Below are 20,356 nucleotides of genomic sequence, written 5' to 3'. Positions count from 1 at the left end.
TATGACCCATACCAACTATGAGGTAATAAGTCGTGTTGCGTAAGCTGCTAAACTTGTGGTGATTTGTTATACAACGATGCAATACTAATACATCCAGCATATAAGAATTGGAATTGAGAGGAAGCAGCATAAGTGTTGCATTTTTTTCTATTCAAACCTGTTAAACTATATTGTAATGTCTAAAATTTTCTCTTTAGAAAGCAAAGTATCCCTAAGGCAAGTACAAAATAGGTAAAAGACAAGCATGGCATTTAGAAAATATTTTGTAATAATTATTATCTACACTTCTTCTTAGTTTTACTTTCCTAGTTAAAAAGATTTTAGATTATGTGAAATAGTCAAATAATTTGACTTTATAATGTCTAATCTCATCCAAGCTTAAAAATAGTTTCTATATTTGAAAGTCCATCAGATGTACATGGAGATAAATTTCTCATTCTATATTCAATATTCCTTAAGAATTGTTTAAAAAATGGTGTGAATAGTTCAGCATCCTCTTCACGTACCTTAGTCACATTATATATGTACATATGCAACGATATGTTTATGAAATTGGTTATTCCTTTCAGCATTGCCCTCGAACTACTGTATTATATCCCCAAATTGCTCTTCTGAAATAATAGTCTGCCTGTTGGAAACCTCAGCACAGCTAAGTATTAAATGAAGATTAGACTGTTCCTTATCCCTCGAGCTGTCACTATAAAACAGGCAAGTGCTAGGTTAAAAAAAGAAAGAAAGAAAGATGTTGCTGGCAAAAAACTATGTTAACTATAGCTACCTCGAATCAAAATAAAGTTGCTCAATATGAAATCATGACAAAGACTTACTGGTGTGAGAATACAGATGTCTCCCCAACCCCAGGTCCCTGGTTGAGGTTTTATCGTGTGGTGATACCCAACAGCTGTGAATCTCAAGTCTGACCACTGACAATAAGAAGCCTAGAACGGCTTGATCCCAGGCAATTTGGTGAGACACTGCTTGTAATCAGCAAGGCTATTTTGATAATACTGTGGAAGCTTTTGCTCACTAAAGCTTTAATCTGGGTTTAAAAAAAAAATGCCTTCTCTACTTCTCTTTACTTTGCAGTTCATGGTGAATCAAGGACTCAGTCCTCATTCTGGAAGGATAGCCAGATCTTCTTATGTCTTCCTTTCTCAATGAGATATAGTTGAGAATAATATATGAGTTAGTATTGGTTTGCTTAACTTTAATCAGATACTTCAAAATGCTCCCTACCAGCAGACTGGAGTCCAAAGCCCATAAGAAATATTCTATTTAGTTAGTATGTAAATTATAAATTTGCCAGAGCTAGTGAATGGAGTAAGCAGCATTTCAAGTCTCTTGATAACAAGAGAAGTAGCTTTGCATTATAATATAATATAAACTTACTGTTTATAGATATGATGTAAATCTACAGTTAAAACAGCCCAAGATTCCAAAACTTTAAATACAGAAAATAAAATTGACCAGATATTTGCTTTTTATTTTTCATTAAATACCAGTGCACCGATGAACTGGCATGAATGCAAAAGTTCATGGTAATCTTCACAGCTGTATGTAGGATGTGGCCAATTTACGACATACAGCTGGAGCAGTATGTTTTTCTATTTTATTGCTCTGTAAAATGTGTAAAATTCATTTTTATGAAAAATTCTCACCAAATGCTAATGAATTTTTAGAATAACACAAAATATACATTTTGTACTAACACAAACAAAAATACATGTAACATATACAAATGATTATCTATGGAAGCAAAAGTGACTGCGAGGAAGAGGTGCTAAAAGGAATTTAAGAAATAAAAATTCATTAAAAGAGACATTGGAGGAAAAAATTCACCACAATCTCTTCAATGATAACCAGCAAATTTATATTCAACATGATATTGCCAGTACATGTGTATATGTGCACAGTGGCACGAAGTCTTTAAGAAAGAATGAATACCATTTTTCTTCAGCTTTAAAAGTTTTACATTTTATTTTATTTCTCCATGTTTTTCATAGATTTTTTGAATAGCTTAAGGCTGCATAACAATCCTTAAAGACTTATAATGTAATTTACATACCTACCTCTCCATTGTTGATTGACTTTATATTTGATGATTCATTTTTTAACTGTATATATCACTTTTTTCATTTTCTAAACTAAATGAAATTCTAATCTTCAATGTTTAAATGTTTTTAAATAGAAAAGTGTTTTCAAAGTTTAAAATCTTTTTAAAGCTTCTAATATAACCATTTCTTCTTTCATAAACTAAACCTAATTTCATGTATATGTGATTGACTACTACGCTTTAAAGAATGTCTTTGTCAGACTTTGTGCTATGCAGTTTATACATCTTATCCCATGTAAGAGAGCACTCTATTACAGACAAGCTATCTAGCCCAATTATACCACCATGAGATTTGGAAAAAGACATCTTTGGGTAGATGTGGACTGTGGGTAGCACAACATTGCCTTTGTGGGAAGAAAAAGATGCCTCTTCCTCTGGACAGACACAGCCGCAAGCCGGAACACATGGACTCATGAGCTGAGTACATTGGACTTCAGCCCCAGTTGACTCCTTCCCAGGCAACTTTACCCATGACCACGGTTAAAGGTAGTAAAATGGAAGCTCAGGAAGTTAAGTGTCTCAAACCAGGATTCAAACCCAAGTTTCTTTAACTTTTTTTTTTTTTAAGATTTTATTTTTTCCTTTTTCTCCCCAAAGCCCCCCGGTACATAGTTGTGTATTCTTCGTTGTGGGTTCTTCTAGTTGTGGCATGTGGGACGCTGCCTCAGCGTGGTCTGATGAGCAGTGCCATGTCCGCGCCCAGGATTCGAACCAACGAAACACTGGGCCGCCTGCAGCGGAGCGCGCGAACTTAACCACTCGGCCACGGGGCCAGCCCCCCAAGTTTCTTTAACTTTTAAAGCTTTTCTCTTTCTCCTGTTCCCATGAAAGAGATCGTCACTATATAATTAACATTTATAGAATTCTTCCTATATGCTTTATATGCATACAATATATGCCAGACATGCTGTGAAATAATGCCTTATACAAACATTCTATGTAATTTGAAAACACTAATTCCATCTGTATTTTTCATATGAGAAAATTGAAGCTTAGAAATCAAGCAAATTGGTGTAGGTCAACAGGCTGGTCAATGTCAGGATGGAGTTTCCAATTCTCATGGTCAGCTCCAAAATACTAGTGCTTAACCACGACATGGTGTAGCATCACTGTGAACTTTAAGAGCTGGAGCTGTGACCACGGATCTCACTGCTCTACTGTGTACAGTGAATGGGCATAGACTTAGCTTCAACACTCCTTGGCTCACTCCAGAGCTTTTGATTCAGAGTGTCTCCAGGAATCTGCATTTTAACAATCACACCATGACCCTTAGGCAAATAAAACTTAGAACATGTGACATAACTGATCACAGGACTCCCTTTCCTGAAATTCTATAGTGAGTCCCTTCTGTCTACATGATAAAAACTCAACTTTAGAGCATTGCCTTACAAGGGTTGGCTTTATCTGGAACTTGCCACTCTTATATTGGCTTTTTCTTGTCTGCACCTATAGTCTAATCATAACAAAGTTTATGTTAAAATGATAATATTAATACCTAAAAATTCCAAAATATACACAATATTCCATTTACTATTGTAAGTATCTGCAAAATATATCACATTTAAATACGTGAAAAAGCCTTTGGGGTATGTATTGTTACTACTTTAGTATCCAGGTTAAAAATCAGAGGCTTAGAGAGATTAAGGATTTAGGTCAAGGTCATACAACCGTGAGAGCTCAGCCCTGACACTCTTTCATGTGATGCTGATGTGTTTCCCAAATTATAGACATATTCACAGAAGCATGAGAAAGCATAATGTGTTTAGATAATAGCAAGCTCTCTCAATGTAATTAGACAGCTTTTTCAATTCTCTGATTTGTTTTGCTCACTGTAAATAAGGAGCCTGACTGAGACTTAAATAAGTCAGGCTACTTGCCCTTGTTACTAGCTAACTAGAAGAGGCGAAGCCAGAAATCAAATCCACGTCCAGTTCCTAACTCTTCACAGCTCCCAGCCTCTCTGATGCATGTTCTTGGCACAGCATGGTGCCACTCATTCCACTTTGCTGGAATCCTCCCTTTTGAATTACTTTCATATTTCTATTGCTGTGTTCCAAACCTGAGGTTCATCCTAAATCACAGTTCAACTGTGAGAATACATTCTATACATATATAGCACAAGTATTTCCTTTGTTCTTTATGAATTCTCGTAATAGTAAGAGGTACCTAATACATAATGGTTCTTGTTCCCATGTATGTCTCTCACTTTCACAGACTTTCTTGTTCTCTCTGTCTGGTCTTCTCTTGCTTGTCCCGGATTGTTGTTTCTGCTCCATTAAAATCTGTCTCCTCCATTTTCTGTGCACCAGGAGCTCCACCACTCTTTTATGTATTGGTAAGGAGAGGGGAAGTCTCATATTCTTTACTATGGAAGGACCATTTTATAGTGTTTCAAATAATTTATTTTAAGGGCATATTAGGCAAGCAAGATATTGGAGTTTTAGGTATGTACTTTGTGAATAGAATAATTAAATTCGTTAAATATTTACTATATATGTGAGGCTCTTGGCTAGAGTCACTAAGGCATACAAAGATAAGTTAAACAAATCCCTGCTCTCATGGAACTTAAAGGATTAGGGATACTAAGATACATACAAAAATCATTGTGCCATCTATAAGAATTCACTTGATAATAATGTAGGAACAACTCTCTTGGACCAGTCATTTCCATTCCTAGAGAATTCTGCTAATGATATTCAAAATAGAATGAAAAGTAGTTCTACAAATATATTAAAATTAGAAATTACCTAAATGTCAAAATGCGTTTTGTTAAATAAATTATATATGTACATATAATTAAATATCATTAATAATGAACATTTAAATATAGATTTATTGACAAACAGAATGTCCATGATATTTTGTTAAAAGAAAAAAGGAAGTTAAAATGTAGTGCAAAGAGCAGGATTCAGTTTGGCCTCAAAATGTGTATGTAAAAGAGAGAGAAAGAGAGCTTTAGAGAAGTCTAGGATATTATACATCATATTGTTAACAGAATTTATCTCAAGGTAGTGGATTTTTCAGTGACGTTTTCCCTTTTGCTTTTTGTGGCTTTTAAGTTGATTCCCTAAAATTTGCCTATACTCATCCTATAGTGCAGGATAATTAGTGCATGTTTTGCATCTTATTAAATATATTTTTCCTAAATCTAAACATGGTGATTTAAAAAAAAGGAAAATCAGCTATTGTTATGTGTAAGAGTTCAATCAGTAATGATCTAATTCCTTGTAGGAGGTGAGGAAAAGATGACATTTTCTGTATTCCAGCTATCTGTCTATTGTGTCATCAAAGTTATAATTGAACATCGCCAGGGATGATGTTTCTTAATAAAACTACTTTTATTATATTAACTGACTTTATTAAGAAAAACTGCTTTTAATAATTCTTATTGTTACTGGAACAGTCTTTGTAATGCCAGCTGCTTTATTTAACCAATATTGATGTATGGATTGTTTCACATACGTGATGTTTCACTGAAGTGAAAAAAGTCTTCCCAAACGTAATATTCACAACTCTGTTTAAACATTATTGATAAAGGCGTATTCAGGAAAGCATCAATTTGTAAACTTTTAAAACATCAATTCGTACAACTATAAACTGTGTCTGTCTCTTACAAGTCCGCACCACTGTGCCCCAATCTTCTGTGTTCTGAAGGAAGCAAATGATTTACGTTGTTTGACTTGTACGAAAAAGTAAGAGCATGAGGCTCTGCCTGAGGGACCTGGGGGTGGGGGGGGTCCACCTATGATTTTTCTACTGTTTGCCCACACACGTTTTACTGCTTGATGCTTATGACACATTTGGCTGACCCCACCTTATTTCCACGTTCTTCAAGGTTTTTCCCTCTCCTCTGAAAAACTGAACTTGCAAGATAAGTGAACTTTGTGTTAAATGAGATGTTCCTCTCTGCAAATGTATGTGTACAAATATGGCAACACTCTAGAGGCATTGTGTGCTATTGTTTTTTCTTAAATAGGGTGAATGTATCATAATGATAAATAATCCACTTTGCCCATGAAGAAAACACATGCTGTGGGGATTTTGTCTGTACTGTTAACCTCAGAATCTTTGCTGTGTCACACCACTGCTATCATACAGTCTGATATTGCTTGCGTTTTTAGATTCTTCCTTCTTAGAGGCTCAGATGAACACGTGGGCAAAATTTGGTATGAACTTGCTTAAATCCTAGGCATGGTAGATTCCTTAAGAAATGTATAAGCTGATTTAGACAACTGAATAACTGTTTTTTGGTCATAAGTTTACATGCTCGTTTTCGAAATTTTATTGTGGGCATCTCATATATCACAGTATTGAAGAAATATGCTCTTTTTTATAGTATGTTTCTCCTTAACATCCTTATATAAGTCATATGTGCCTATAAAAACCTAAAAAGTCTATTATTAGCTTCTATAGAATGTGTGAAGTTTCCTTATGCTCAAAAGATGTGGAGATGTGGAGGGATTGATCTAAGAGGGTGAATTTAAAGAGAGAGAGAGAGGGAATGAATGATGAAAGGAGCTTAAGAGATTATTTTGGCTTGTCAATAATATTGTCATTGAATGTAAGCTGCTGAACTTCTTAGTACTGATGAGGTAAACAGTAAAAACAACCACACAAAAGAGAACAGAGAATCACCACACAGGCTGACAGGACACAGTACAATAAAGCAGCCAACACTGATGATCCGTGGGGCATCCATTTGTCTTTTGGGCTGTAGCACATGCTCCTAATTGGTGCGAAGAGCTCACCAGTCACTGAGTGGTTTAGCGCCCTGAGCTCTCTCCTGTGTGTGCGCTGTGAGCAGCAGGACAGCTAATTGCTGTTGCTTCACTGCCAGTGAATCAACGAGCTGAGCTAACAGCCACAGATAGAGGGCAGACAGATTCCTGCTAGCAGCTCAGAGTTAGTTGCTTGTGGTAACTAAGGCAGTTGACATACCTTTCAGAACGGAGAGAAAGATACTATGCCTCCTGGTTGAATATGTTGAGGTGTTTTGTTTTTCTCTAGTAGCATTTTCTTGATGCGAGACTGGATATGAATGCCTCACAGAAACGAGAAGAGTAATGTGCGAACGAATCGTCTTGGACCCAGATGATGAACATTAGTTGTTTTGAAAGGGATGTGCAGGAGGCAGTCTTGGCAAGAAAACTTGCTGCATAATCTTACATGGGCTAAAGATGAAACTTTGAACTGGCAAGTAAGTTCTTTTTCTTTTTCTCTTCCCTTTTCTTAATCTTTCAAATTGAAGGCGGCAGGGAAGTATGGAGAAAGTTAAGAGTTTGTTTCGGTACGATGGGTCTCTGTCATGATATCACTTTCTGTCACGCTTGTTCAAAGAAAAGAGTAGGAATGATGTACAAGTAATTATCTGCTGGAGGAACAAACGCAAGTCCTTGTCCTCTCAGTCGTCCTGATTACTGTGTGGTACTGGAATTTTGTTGAGATGTCAATGTGTTATCTAGAAAGACACATGCTTTTGAATTATGATTCTGTATTGTTTGTCATCTTTTAAAAGTGTTAATTTGCAACCACTTTCTTTGCTTCTTTCTCCTTGACAAAATATAGAAAAAAAGGCATCAGGGTTCACAAGCTATGTTATGTTTTTGTGTGTGCAAGTCACACATGTGTGATGTTTTGTTTTGTGTGTGGTAGTTGCTAGAGGTTATAGTTAGTGGGTAAGTTAAAGTGTCTAACGCTGCTCATAATTAACAGTATTACGTTTTGTGTTTTGTTATAGAGTGTTCTGATGTTTTCATTACAGATGTTTTAGTGTATTAGAATATCTCCTCCTTTATGAAATCATCTGGGATCATTAAGCATTTAGAATTCCAATCCAGGTGGACTTTATCCTTTTAATACAAAATTAATACTAGATATACTAACAGCTTTCCTGCTTTGTGATGTGGCCTCTACTTTAAAAACATACTTTGGTAGTTCTAGGGAAGGTGGACCCTAAGTGACAAGTTTCAGGCCCAGTCTGCCGGTACTCTGTGTTTCTCTAATGCACAGATGGTCATCAATGTGATGGAGTTGTAGCATGTATGCAGAGAACCATTGTTAACTAGAGTATAATATGACAGCTTCATGTAAGGTTAACTCCAAGTCAGTACTCATTTGCTTTCACAAATAGAGCTAATTGTCAAATCTAGTAACCAAATACTTAAGGGGTAGAGTTATTGTGTTGCTTAACATCAGAGAAACAAATAGTTTGTAAAAGAAGCGTATTTTAAGCATGGAATGCTTCCTGTAGTTTTCACAGCAAGTTCGAAGCTTTTTATTTATGCTCGTATGAACTTATTTTTCACTGCGAATTGGTTCTCCTTTCAGTTTCTTTAGTTTTCTTTAGTTGCGGCTAAGTGTGAGTCAGTGCATTTATCTGTACATGCGAGTCTTCAAATTTCAGCAACTTGATCTCCTTGGCTGTAGACTCATTATCCTATGAAATAAAACTGCAATTGAATGTGTGCTCAGTTGCATTGAGTGGAGTCACCTCTCAGCTGTTGCAATGATGCGCTGAGCAGGGAGTGTGAATCCCCGTCGCTTTGCCACAAAAATGACCCCTAAACATTAACCATTAGGAGACCTGAACAGATCAGAGTGTGTGCCATATTACTGTTTGCTACTTGTCTACATTATTATGGGGTAAAAATTTGAGTATTCTTTTGGAAGAGATTTGAATAAAACCTCTCATTTTCTGAGAGATTTTAAAAATTATAATATATCCATTAATAATATTAGTTGATGAACTTAATGAGTGTCTGAACTATAAAAGTAGTTTTCAAAAAACACTAGTAATAAATCTAAGAGAAAAAGAACTCAGAGTTCAAGTTAAATATCCATTACAAACTTTGTTCTTTGGTCTTTCCACATTTAAATTTTGCATAGTATGCATTTTGTCTTTTTATCATGCAATTTTAATGGACAGAGAGACATAAACTGAAGCCATTTGCAAAAATTCCCCAGGATTTTGATCCTTAGCCTAAGTTTGAAGTTAAATGCAGAAGGTAATTATTACTTTTCTTGTCAAAAGAAATCACTATTTTTCTTTGATCACCAAATCTGTGTCAAGCAAATGTGTGTTGAGTAATTAATGATTCCCTTCCATAATCACTTCATCGTGTGGGCTTTTGCTTCCTGAATAAATAATGAGCCTTTACAATGATAGTAAAAAGTAAAACCAAAAATAATAATAAAGTAATCCCCTAAATGTGAATATTTTTTAAGAGTGTATGTGTGTACTCCCCTTTGTTGTAAATGTGCAGGTATAATTTCAGACAACAGGAACTCTTATTTCTACTTACATAGTGTAAAATAATACAAAGCTTCTCTCATAAACCAGCTGTTATCTCAACTTTCTTCTAGCACAAAAGCCCCCTGTATACATTTACATTTCATTGTAGCTTCAACACTGGGGAGAAATATATGGTTTTAAGTTTTACTCAGGATCCCAACCTGTGAGTAAATTCAAGCTGGCAGAAATAATAATCTCAACCAAGAGACCACATTACTTTTAAACGGAGTGGGAATGTTTATCATCTAAAAGTTTAAAATTTCTTGGGACTCTATGTTAAGAGTAGATTTTGGTCACCCTCGTTTCGTTTTTTTCTTTTTTCACTTTTTTAAAAGACTTGTTCTTACCATTGGGATCATGGGTATCTTTGAACTATTTTCTCATTCTGTGTCTCTATGGCTTCCACATGCATGCTTATGGAAGGCTATACAATTATAATATTGAAAACATAGTTTTGTTTGACAGGAGTGACTTTCCAAAACTGTTTTTGCTACTCTCAAGTAAAATTTGGCTTGATGTAGATATGTTTTGTAATGGGCTTTTTATTTGTTACTACTTTATAATATGGCAGACTGTAGATTCAAAACTAATGATGACATATGAGGCTTCATGTATTATTTTCATGCTCAAATATCACTGGTTGCATAAGGAGATATTGGAAGAAACTGTGGGAATTCATTAGTGCTCATAGCCAATTTCAAGTGAGAAAAAAGAGCTACTGTGAGTAATTTACTGCAAGATTATGTTCTCCTGGTAGAATCTTGTATAAATTCCAAAAGTTCAAAGCAATCAGAAACAGAATTAATATGTAACTTTCATTTAAATTGAATACTGGAGCCATTTAGATTGAAATGGTCACAGAACCAGAGAATGAAAAAATATACACAGAAATTTCAAATGCAACTGTTACTTCCTTGCACATATGCTTGGGGAGGGCGCTGAGGAAGTAATTTTGAATGTGAGTATGAATAGTATGGCCTTCAGGTAGACTCCACCTGTGATGCATAAACCAAACTGCCAGATTTGCAGGACTATGAAGATCAGTGTGACTTGGTCTCAGCCTGCAAATAACTCACACACTAATGAAAAAGATACACACGCACACACACACACACGCAATTTATTAATTGGTATAAAGAGCATAGAAACCTCAGATTTTGGTACAAAGATGACAGTTATTTTCCTTGTATAAGGCACGACACATTCCCAACATTTTTGCCTCAGTGTGCACATCTATAAAACTCAGCCTATGAGAGTTTTTGTAAGGATCAGCCAAGGTAGTGAAGAAGAAACCTGGAAATTGCTAAATAAAGTATAATTAACCATTCTAATCTTCTAGCAATTACTTCTCAAGGTGATCATATGTGTGTGTCTTTCTCTCAACAAACCATAGCAACAACAAGATAATTTCCACCCTCAAGAGTAAAAGTTTCTACCTGAGTACTGTGATGGACAAATTTCCTTTTATCTCACAAGTTGTTTAAAAGTTGCATTCAACCTTACATATCAGATCATTGCTATTGAAACTATAAATGTAAAAGGCAAAAGCAGTTATTACTTCAAGAAACAAAAGAAAATAAAGCATTTCTTTCCTTCAGACTGGTAAATAGAAAAGTTCAAAGCTTGTTTATTGTGCTCTTTGATGGATAAGAAATTGACAGGAGGTGTAACTTTCTTAATGGCTTTTAGAGTGTAAGCATTCTTAGGCCATGGCAGATGTGTAGTTGCTATCACTTTGAGAAGTCATTCATTCTAATGCCTAGTGAAAGGGCGGGTTTCAGATAGAATTAGGCACTGTTTCCTGAACAGGGGAGGACAGTGCTGTGTGCAATGAAGTGCATCATTCAAACGGGAGCCCAGTTAATGAATGCTCTCCCTGTTGTTTTCATGGAGGTGTCAGAATGAGCCTTTTCTGATTCTGCATCACTGAATCCTTATGGAAATGCAAATTGTTTATCCAAGGACAGTGACTTTCCTTTTTGCTTTATCATCTAAGGGACCGATGTCTTCAACTTTGCGGCACTGCACTGGAATCCGGAGAAGGTTCATTAAAACTGGATGAGAGGTTATTTCTTTAGAAGAGAGATACTCCCAGAGATATACACTCAAAGAGAAACACAGAGATAGCCACATGAAGAACAAGAAAAACAGACTCATAAAAACAGACATAAGGAAGTTAGAGACACAGAGTGAAAGATGGGCTTAAAAAGAAGAGGCAGAGAGAGAAACTGAGATACAGAGTGAGGAAAGGACAGAAAGTAAGAGGTGGAGAAAGAGAGAGGTACAGTTAGAGAGAGAGAAAAGGAGCAAGACAGAGAGTCAGACAGAGAGAAATGGGCAGAAAATAGACAGACATACTGGCAGAAAGACAAGTGGTTAAAAAAGAAAAAGATAGGGCAAGGGGGAGTAGAGCCAAAAAATCTGAAGACAGAGACAGAAAGGGAGATTGAGACAGACAGACAGAGACAGACTGACAGACAAAACAGCAAGACAGAAAAACAGGTAGAAAGACAGAGGGGAGAGCCTGTGATCCAGAGATGGAGAAATGAGATAGAAAGTGTGTGAGAGAAGAGTGAGGGGAGCAGACGGAACTGAGCTTCACTTCTGCTCCAGTCCGCTTCTAGTGACGAGCTTGTTATCTAACCTCTCAGCCCTGATTTCTGTAAAGGTTGACAAAAGCATATGATTCACATATGTAAAGGACCAAAGCACAGGACTGGGAACAAAAGAATGTCTCAGTAAATAGAGGTTGATATTTATCATCAACATCATCATTTAGGTAGAATTCCGAGAGAGTCAATTCCTTGTCTCACCTCTTATTGCACATGCAATATAGTAAATAATTGAATATCAATAAGCTACAGTAGCCTCACCGGCAAAAGTCAGATATTATTTTCTACCTCATCATCTTGCTCTATGAATTAAATGAAAGAGCATATTTCATCTGAGGCTTTGCACAATGTGTTTTAGTAGTTCCACTAACTGGCTCAGTGTCCAGAATTTAGTAAGTACTCTGATATTTAATCAATGAAGGCATATTTGCTCTCAATATTAGTTTCCATTGAGTAAGGAGAAGCTGAGATGATGTTTTGGTATTTTAATAGGAAACACTACAATAAAATAGCCAGTTTCCCCCTGTCTGCTTAGAGGAGAATGGTGGGACTGATTTGCAGAATTGCTGTGGCAGTCTCCCTGCAGTCCATCCTACTTCCTCAAGAACAATTAAAACAATGGTTTTGACCGTGAACATTTGTCTTGTCCTCCTGATGACTTTTGGTCATTTTTATTTATTTCTTTATTTAATACAGGGACTATTTGTAGAAGAGAGAGGTGGTAGGAATTTGGAGGAAGTGAGTGTGTAGTAGGAAGAGTGAAAATGAACGAAGGACAAAGAAGTGGACAAGTACATTAAAAAAAAAGCTATAAAACTGACAAATGAGACAGAGGATTTTGTAAAACTGAGATAAATATGGACTAACTTTCCTGAGTTCCCAGAGGAGATGGGAAGAAGGAGCATAAAAAACAATGTGTATGGTTTATAAACGAAAATGTACATTATAAAAGCACTAAAGTTATTCCTAGCTGTAAGGTAGATTATGAGAAAAGAAAGCACTTTGCCAGAAAATAATTGAAGGGCTCAAAATTTCAATTTCAGTTTTATGTCTTCTTTTGTTTGAACTTTTCTTTTATTCTGGAATTTTTAAATACTGAGCTTCTTTACTAGTATATTCCATATACACAGCTATATTTGTAGGAAAGCAGTCTAAGAATGTGTGCAAGAGTTTGATTTGAATGCTTTTTCTTTGTTTTCTTCGATGTACTGTTGAATTTGTTTGATAAATGAATGAAGAAAAGAATAAATTTTGAGTGCCTACTGGGTGCCAGAAATTATTCACGGTGCTTTTAACTATGGCATCCATTTAACCTCTGCAAGGCAGATGATATAGAAAAGATTTTCCCTCCCTGATTAATTTGATTTCTGAATATCTCTGCATGAGTCTCTTCATCTAAAAGGTGTTGACAGTCTGTTAAACAACCTTACTTTCTATCTGATGCTATGAGCATGGCATAGAGTGCTCTGTTTTGGAACATTAGCTATTGTTACAGTGGTGTGCCAATAGTTTACAGAAAATGACAGCAAAAATTTTAGGCATCTTTACAAGGTTTATTGAGAAATTTTCACTCAGGAAACACTGAGTTCTAAATAGCATAGATTATATGAACTCTTGTTTTGTATTCATAAATCAGGGTTTAGAATAGAATAAAATTCAACAGAGCTTCGGATAATAAGGCTTAACTTTATTATAGTTGCAAATAATTTATTCAAATGATGGCATCTTCAATGGAAAATATTGCTTGAGTGAGAAAATGCTAAAGCAAGGAGCATTTCTAGTATTTATGGAGGATAATAAATATTTAGTAAACAGTGGCCATTAGGATGTAGATTACTTTTTCATACACGCACACATACATACATACATACATATGTGCATGTATATATATATTTATATACACATACACAAATCAAAGAAATTTCTTAGAGCTCATGTTTATTTTAACCAAAGCAGTGGGTGTGAATGGTTAAAAAATCAAATTATGTGTATAATTAAATATACAATTTCCTACTTCTCTAGTTAAGTGCCCATAAACAACTTTGTTCAATGCTTCTTTGGGGTGTTTATTTATATCTATATTTCTAAATGATATGCTTATGATGCTATCTTTTGATTTATTGATTCAAAGCACTATTTATTTCCTATTACAGTATTTAAACATTTGGCTGCTTTATGCCATCACCACCTTTTTTCTCCTATCCCAAGTTCCCAATACAGTAATATATCATAAATTCTAGTTACTTTAATATGCTGATGCTATCCCCAAAATAGGCTGTTACTTTATTTTCCAATTTTTGTTTTTCCATCATGAACATATGGCTTTTTGTTCTTACTTTTCTGAATATCTGTCTTTAATTTTTTTTGCAAGCCATTCCACAGATCATTCTAGTCAATTAATTTTCCCAAGTCTTCAGGAATACTGGTGTCTCAATTCCATTGTTTTCCCAAAATGGCAGCCCTCCTTTCGGTAATATTGGAACACAGACTTCTACTACCTCATGGCCTCTGAGTGGGATGTAAGATCAATTTCTCACTGAGACTCTGCAGTCACAGCAGGTGGCGGGGGGAGTAGATGGCCAAGTCACACTGCTTTGTTACCGTAGGGTTGGGGTGGAAACTCAGCTCCACTGAGCTGCACTGACAGTGGGTCAGGGGAGCATGAAGTCTACAGCTAACAAGCTCAGCCTTGCACTGCCTCCCTAATGAAATCTGCCTGATTCTCGGTTGGACAGGTGAGTGGAGGCTCACCTGGCTGAGCAGTGAAGGATCCCTCTTACAGCGTGCAGGGGGTGGGAGTTGGGGAATCAGAGCTCCTCCTGCTTCTGTCTGGTTGTGAATGGAAGATTCTACCAGGACTGAGCCTGGCAAACAGTGCTGTGTTAATCAAGGTTCTCCAGAGAAGTAGAACCAATAGAAGATATATGTATCTCCTATTGAGAGAGAGACATTTATATATATAAAGAGATTATTATAAGGAATTAGCTCAGCTGATTATGGAGGCTGAGAAGTTCCAAGATCTGTAGTCAACAAGTTAGAGACTTGGAGACCCAATGATGTAAGTTCCAGTTCCAGTCTCAATCCAAAGGCAAGAGAAAACCAATGTCCCAGCTTGAAAGGAGTCAGGCAGAGAGAACAAATTCTCCCTTTTTCATCCTTTTTGTTCTATTCAGCCCTTCAACAAATTGAATGAGGCTGACCCACATTAGGGAGAGCAATCTACTCAGTTTACAAATTCAAATGTTAATCTCTTCCTGAAACACCCTTATATACAACCTCAGAATAACGTTTGACCAAATATCTGAGTACTCCATGGTCCAGTTAATGCATAAAATTAACCATCACCACTACCTTGGTAGGGAAATTGGATTGTGGCTACCTGCTTCTCTGGGGAGGGTCAGGGTTGTCGGTAGTAGAAACTCAACTTCCTACTTGACCCTGCTGAAACACCTGGTGGTAAGGAAGAAGTGCAGTTTTCCCTTTGGTGTTAGGCTGAAGTAGGGCAGGGATTGCCAAAAATTTTGTCTGTTGTATCAGGCCAGCCTTTTCCCAGTCCTTTAGCTAGGAGGGAGAGACTTTTCTTGGAGCTTTTTGGTTCTTTGTATGTTGGCCATTCCTTGTTGGAGGCTTGTCAAGGAGATATGGGACCAAATAAAGAAACCCAGAGGGCTCACTATCATGTTGAAGCCATTCAATATATCTGCCCGAGGAGGCTCTGTGAAAACAGCCTACAGGCAGATGAGAGCAGAAGCAAAGAATTAAGGGGCAAAAGCAATAATCCAGGCAAGAGAAAATGGTGGCTCAGACTAAAGTATTAACAATGCAGGTGGTCAGAAATAATTTCATTCTGGATAGATTGTAAAGACAGAATCAACATAATGTATTGCTGGCTTGAATGTGGGATGTCAAAGAAAGAGCAGAATTTTCTTGGACGGCTCCAAGGTTTTTGGAGTTACTGAGATGAGGAAGCCTGAAATATGTTTAGAAAGGCAAATCAAGATTTGAGGTTTGAACATGTTGTGTTTGAGATGACTGTTGTGTTTGAGATGACTATAGTGTATACAAATTAGATGACTCTGTACGTTTAGAGCTCAGAGGAGAGGTTGGCACTGGATATACATGTGAAGAAAAGAGGTCTGAGGGTTGAGCTTTGGGGCCCTACAAAGCTTAGAAGGATCTATGTATTAAAGGGCATTGATGGTTCCAGGAAGATAAGAACTGAGAAATAAACATTGGTTGTAACAATTGGAGGTCATTAGTGACCATGACAAGCAGTTCAGGTGCTATGTTATTGACTGGAAGATAATTGGCCTGGAAATATTTTGGTCATTGTTATTGTCGTTATTTTTGAGTGTTTGTTTTAATATTTTACACTTTCAAGAGCTCCTCTTTGTTTCCAGTTACCTCATTTTATTTTTTATGAGCATTCTCTCTTACCTTTTTGAGGCTATTAATTATAGTTATGTTTATTTATTTATTAATGGGATGTTATTTATCTCCCTCTGTAATATTTCCTCTCTCATCTGCACCTTTCATTATGTGTGTTGCCTTGTTTTCCCTTTTTCAGGTCCCAGGTTTTCTTCAAAGAGATTGATTGATTGCTTATTCGTGCCTCTTTCCTCCTTTTCAAGAATGTGTTAGTTAGGGTGTGTAGGCCATGGAAACAAATGCACCCTCACATGTAATTGTTCCACATTTATATTATGTTCATGTAACTATCTCCAGGTGGTTTGCATATCAACAGGATGTTGGAGTCTTCTACATGTGGCTTCCAAATTTTCTCTGAGGGTTTGTCATCCAGACAACCTTCTGTGGAAAACAAGAAGAGGCATGCAAGGGAGGGGTTATGGGTCAAGACTGGGCTGAATGAGGCACATGTGACTTCCTCTCACATACCTTTCCCTAGAACTCAGTTCCATGGCCACTTTTAACTGCAGGAATGTTGAGACATAATCTTGATGCTTACCCAGACAGAAGAGGGAAATGGATTGTTTTGAACAGATGTGTGCCTGTGTCACTAGTGGCAAGGCACTGAAACACTCTTTGGCAGTCTTCTGTGTATGTACGTGGCTTTTCAACAGGTGAACTTTACTGTGATGTATTCAAGCAAAAAGGTGGCTTTGTGTTTGATGACTCGAAATCTGGGGCTCTGTGACAATGTCTTAAGAAAAAACTCTAAGCTAGCGCAGGGGAAGGTTTGGGGAAAGATGCTCAGCACTTAGAGGGGGATCCTGGTAACTTAACCAACACCCTTGTTTAAGGTATCTCTGCTGACACCACAATGCTAGCCTTTTCTTCTGGTACTTCCATTTACTAAGTTTCTCATATGTTATGCACAGTCAACCGAGTGTTTGATATTATCACTATCTCCCCACTTTTGCGTTTTGCAATGAAATTTTCTGAACTCAGCTAAATAAGTTACTGGTATTCCACCCACTTTCAAACTTCAACAAATTTATTGAAATCACACACTTGCTTTTGCCACTTCTTTGTCCTTGTGGTTTAAGAATTCTTTTAATTCCTATAGTGAGCAGAGTTTGTGAAGGATAACGGATAATTGCTTTTGATCAATTTACGTCTTAATATCTCAAATTTACGCTTCAAAATTAAGTTAAGAAAAGGTGTTTTGTGGAATGATAGATTTGTAAACAGTTGCATTTAAACATGGAATCTAAAAATTAAAATGTTCATTGAATATCCTTTCTTGATGACAAGATACCAGAAGTAATCAATTGCGCTCTGTAAAATGGTGATTATAATCATTGCTTGTTGGGAAAGATTTGGTTTTGAAAGTATTAAGTATATGTTAAGTCCTTGTCAGTGAATTATATTTGCAGCTATTAAGTCACTTCAAGCCTCTATCTTTTGCTTAAAGCGCAACACACACACACACACACACACACATACACATGTGCTTGAGGCCAGGCTTACTATCACACATTTCTGCTGTAGTGCAATTTAGTGTTGAACATGGATGTTGAAGACATAGCAGGAGGAAGGAATAAGCTGTTACACATCTCATCAGGAAATTCTTTCTCCTGCAGCTTTTCAGCAAGTCACAGGGTAGGAATTTAACAAGGAACAAAATAGAAATAAGATTTTTGGATAAAGCACAGCACTCATGCAAAGAATATGTTTAGGGTGGTTTTTTCTTTCTCTTTTTTCTTTTTCGGTCATATCAAAGAGATTCTTGTAAATCTTGTAAAATAAATTTTGGTTGTCAAATCAATTTTAAATTATGAATGTTTTTGAAGCCACTCACTGTGTTAGAGGTGCTTATTTTTTTCATGTGGGAAAAATCAGCAACAATTTCTGAGACTTTCAATGTTGCCTCCTGTCTTGCATAGTTATGATTCTTCTTATGGGGAAAGTTATATTCTTTCTTGAGAGTCTCGTATAGGAAATGATCAGGTTCTCATGAGCTTGATTCTATAAAGAATTAGATTCATAAGTTGAAATTTAGCTTCAAATTCAATGACCCATTAAGTGAATTATCATAGCAGTTTCACTGTTTCCATTGCAGTATAGCTCCAAGCCCCACTACTTAGCTAAAATGCCTAATACCAGTATCACTGCTGGTCTGCTAGCTAAAAATTCAATGGAAGATTTCAAGCCTTATCTTATTTTCACCCATCTGTATTATTCAATATTGCTGACTACTTTTTAGTCTTTGAAACTCTCTCCTTTCTTATTTTTCATGGCACAAATTTCTGTTCTGTTTTATTGTTGTTGTTGTTCATTTTTTCCATCTTAATTCTCAAGACACATTTCAGGTTCATTTTCAGGCAGTTAATTCTTCCTCTATGTGTGTCTTTCATGTTAATGTGCTCAGATATACTTCCTTACTTTTATTCTCATCCCTTCTTTCATATTTCTTCTGATTTATTTCATGCACTGTTAAATTCTTAACTAATTTCTGTCTGCAGATGGCAGCTAAAATTATCTCTCTAACATCTCCTACTTTCATTCAGCTCAGATCTGCAAAACCAACTGCCTCTTGGAACTTCCGTTTAGATATCCCATGAGTATTTCAAATTCATTAAGTGCAAGACTCAGTTCATGATCTCTTCCCCACTCCTGCTTCCCAGACTCTCCTGCTTCCCTATATTCCTATTTCAGTGACTGATGGCAACCAACATCAAACTGCACACACTCAAAACTTATATAGCAGAGTTTGATTTCTCCCCCTCCATTTCTGTTCATATTTCATCAAACGCCACAATTTTCCTGTCAATTCTACCTTATTAATAGCTTTATAATCAAACTCTCCTCCCATCCTTTCCTTCAGGCCCTCATCATTTCATACCTGAAACCCACCATACCTGACTTCCCTTTCTCTACTTCCTGTGCCACTTTTCTCCCTTCTCTAGCCTCCATTGTATCTCTACAATGCTGCTAATCTCATCATATCTCTGCCTTGCTAAGATATTTCAATGTTTTCTCCTTCTATGTATCCAGGCTGTCCCTTGGATCCTGTCTCTGTCTAATCAAGTTTATTTAAAATAGTATAAAAGAAGTTATTGTTCTATGTAATTGAAAACCCAGAAATGTAGATCTGACTTGCTACAAGGATTTAAGGCTCAAATATGACTTTGGGATGCATCTCTTCATTTGCCTTCATTGCTAGCTGAATCTGTTCTCAGAATTCATATATTGACTATTGGCAGCTTTGAGACTATTACAGCACCTAGTGCAAGAGAAAACAGGAAAGTTCACGTTCTGATAATTCAACCGAAAATCTCTACATTGGGTCTGTTTGGCTCTTATTTACCTGAATTAGCTCATGTGCCGTATGAGGGGAGGAGAGGATGAAAAATATAGATTGGCTTATTCTAAGTCATATGCTGTACTCTTGGTTCCTGGAGAAGGATCATTTCTAGGTAGGATAGACACAGTGTGACTTGGCTTTCAAAGGAGAATACTTGAAAGTAAGTGAAGAGGTAAACACTTTAATAGTCTCTTACATTGAACCAAATTGTTTGGTCTTTTGACACCAATGTTGACTATCACATCATGATGTGTGACTCCTTAGACGTGTTCTCTAAACAGTCAAATGTAAAGATTCAGAATATTTACTTTCTAAGCAAAGGACTGTACCATGAATCATATATATTTATCTATATAAGAGTCACAAATAGCATATATTAAGAAGTATGTTATAGATTGTCATGTGTGATCATTCAGATTCTTGTATAATAGATTTTTTTCTCTTTCCATTTTTATGTAGAATATTTTTGAAACCTTTTTAAACTTTGATGTATAATTCGCAATCTGTTCTTAGCATGTATTTGTCATTAATTCTTTAGAGACTTTTTGTTATTTTTCAAAATTAACAGTTTA

The 20,356-nt window shown here is 36.3% G+C and overlaps 1 protein-coding gene across 3 annotated transcripts in view; it reads left to right on the top strand.

Moving 5' to 3' along the window:
• Window positions 1-20,356, top strand: part of PCDH15 (protocadherin related 15) — a 954,225-nt gene that overhangs the window by 79,277 nt on the left and 854,592 nt on the right. Inside the window, exon 1 of one of the 3 annotated variants that reach the window (XM_070611296.1) lies at window positions 6,928-7,310. The exons of 1 other annotated variant lie outside the window; for it this stretch is intronic. The gene's annotated coding sequence lies outside the window, so the exon portion shown is untranslated. Of the gene's footprint in view, window positions 1-6,927; window positions 7,311-20,356 lie in introns of those variants that run through there. One more of the 3 variants, XM_070611305.1, reaches the window with a different exon arrangement.

The sequence above is a fragment of the Equus przewalskii genome, chromosome 1, assembly GCF_037783145.1.
Source record: "Equus przewalskii isolate Varuska chromosome 1, EquPr2, whole genome shotgun sequence".
Taxonomy (NCBI): Eukaryota; Metazoa; Chordata; class Mammalia; order Perissodactyla; family Equidae; genus Equus; species Equus przewalskii.
The sequence above is the reverse complement of the archived record's forward strand: the minus strand, read 5'-3'. Positions and strand labels throughout refer to the sequence as shown.